Consider the following 2,831-nt stretch of genomic DNA (forward strand, 5'->3'; position numbering starts at 1 on the left):
AAAGTCTAACTCAAAGCAAAGGAAACGGATGAGAAACATGATGCACAAATACAGTTTACATCGATTCTTTCTAAACGTGTTTGTAAAATGTCAGAAAAGCAGCAGTTTCCAGCTTTTGTGCTGTAAGCAGAATTTTTGCATGAAGAATTCAAGTTTTTACAGCTTGAACCAAGCAGCTTTGGGGGTAGTGAGAGAAAGAAAAGAGGGTTAGAAAGAGTTCTGAGATGCCACATCAGAGGGGGGCTTTGAAAAAGGAGCCTTGTGGTTAGTTTCTCCAACTGCTGGACACAAAAGGCAGTGCGGTGGGAAGGGGGCGTCTGCTGAAGATTGCTTAAAATCTGTTTACACTGCTCATTCATCAGCAGTTATCACAGGACTGACAGGATGTGGTAGTGTAGCCTGATCTGAGGGCCAGGGCAGTGGGGGAGTATGCTATCCTTACATTACCCGACCTGGACAAGACTTAGGACAAAATGCACAGTTGTTCTTCTCCCTCCCTCCCTTAAAGGTTTTTTCAGGTTCAAAAGAATTTACAGGGATAGTTCACCCAAAAACGACAGTTCTCTCATTATTTATTCACCCTCATATCGTTAGATGCTGCTATTTTAGAAGTCAAAAAGAAACATTTAAAAGGATGTACATGCACCGCTTGTCCATACAGTGACAGTTTGTACTGAAGCTGTCCAGTTTTTTTTTAAAAAGGACAAAAATAATAGCACAAAATATTCCATTCTGAAAATGGAAGCTGCATACAGATTTGGACATTTTCTTTTATTTCGAAGAGGGAAAAAATTAAAAAATGTATGCTTTGACAGTAATACCCTTAACAATGGAAGTACAGTGGGCAATGAGTAGTTTTATTTAAGAGCTTATATTTATCTCTTGTGTGCAAAGTGTTTTTGTGGCAGTAATGCTCTAGGTGGATGAACATCTAGTTATACATTATGGTCTCCATTATGCATGTACTTTCTGGTATCCTTGCATGTTGCGTGAAAGTTTTACCTGCATTAGCCATGACAGGAATTGAAGAACTGCACTTTTGTTCAAGGTTACTCATTATCACACTAGTTAGTTACATAAAGACATAGTAAAGTATTACTATACTCTAAAAAGTATTGTAGCATTTATTCCAATGTAAATGCAATGCCCCATAAACCTATTTACTATTGTAAATGCATTACTGTTTACGCAAAATGAGAGACAAGCTAAAGTAATGACTTCTGAAAAGCATGATGCAACAATTGTGCTACCTGATCCCTCTCCAATCTGTCTGACGCACACAAACTCCCTGCAAAAAATGAACTCTGGGAAATGGATTTCAAGTAGGGTACTTGGTTAAGTAATAAAAGTGACTTTTCATTTATCAAGAACTGCAACAGTCTCAAGTAATTCCTCTGAAAGCATTTAGTGTACAAACTTACGAGAACTGTAGGTCAAAGAAGCGGGGCTGGGCTGTGTGTGGGCACGGGACGGGAGGGTCGACCCAGTTCAGCTGCCCTGAGTGTGTTGCATCAGGCCGGAAAAATGCTCCACTCAGCCACCAGGGCGCTAATTACAGAGGACCATTGCTGAGCTCGACAGGAAGGACGTCAAAGACCGAGCATGGGGATGGATGGATGGAGGGATGAGAGAGAGAGAGAGAGAGAGAGAGAGAGAGAGAGAGAGAGAGAGAGAGAGAGAGAGAGAGAGAGAGAGAGAGAGGGAAGACTAAGCAATGGAGCGAGGAAGCAGCTAACAATGCAATAAAAATAGAAGGGTGGGAGTTGAGACACAGACAGGGTGTGAACATTATATTTACCTGCTCGTGTGCAATACGTAACCAGCCAACAATAGGTTTCAGACATAATGAGTTTGGAACTCTTGACCTTCCTCTTCACACAACCAATCACGAGATGCACAAGTAACAGCCTATACATACACGCAGAAAAGTCATTAGTAATGTTTTCTTGCTTAAAATTGAGGTAAAGGAGCTGCTTTTTTTTTTTAAAACTTCATCTGGACTAAAAGGCCAGTCGATGCAGAAGCATGTGACTTGTAGATTCAGATTTGTGGAAAGCCTGCCTCCTTGTGGTATGTGAATAATGATAGTCCTTTAGGCTCCTGCCATGCAGTTAAAAAAAACCGTAAAGGGATAGTTCACCCAAAAACGAAAATGTGATGTTTTTCTGATTACCCCTAAGGCATCCAAGATATAGGTGTCTTCGTTTCTTCAGTAAAACACAAATGAAGCTTTTTAACTCCAACCGTTGCTGTGTGTCACTCATATAATGCTTGTCAATGGGGTCTAATTCTATTAGAGTAAAAAAAACATGGACAGACAACTTCAAATTAAACCCCGCTGCTCGTGACAACACATTGATGTGTAAGACACGAAACGATCGGTTTCTGAGAGAAACCGAACAGTATTTATGCAATTAATTCACCTCATATCAGACGTATGTCTTCAGCTCTCCAGACTGCCATCACTTCCCATAGGTGAAGTCAAAATAGCGGCCGGGTCATAGATATGTATACGTAGATTCCTCATTTGAGCGATCCACGCAGGCACTAATGAGGTATCTATGTATATATCTATGACCCGGCCGCTATTTTGACTTCACCTATGGGAAGTGATGGCAGTCTGGAGAGCTGAAGCGATCGTCTGATATGAAGTGAATTAATTGCAAAAATACGTTCGGTTTCTCTCAGAAACCGATCGTTTCGTGTCTTAAGACATCAATGTGTCGTCACGAGCAGCGGGGTTTAATTTGAAGTTGTCTGTCCATGTTTTTTTTACTCTAATAGAATTAGACTCCATTGACAAGCATTATATGAGTGACACAGCAACGGTT

The sequence above is a fragment of the Gobio gobio genome (genome assembly GCF_949357685.1).
Source record: "Gobio gobio genome assembly, chromosome: 6".
Taxonomy (NCBI): domain Eukaryota; kingdom Metazoa; phylum Chordata; class Actinopteri; order Cypriniformes; family Gobionidae; genus Gobio; species Gobio gobio.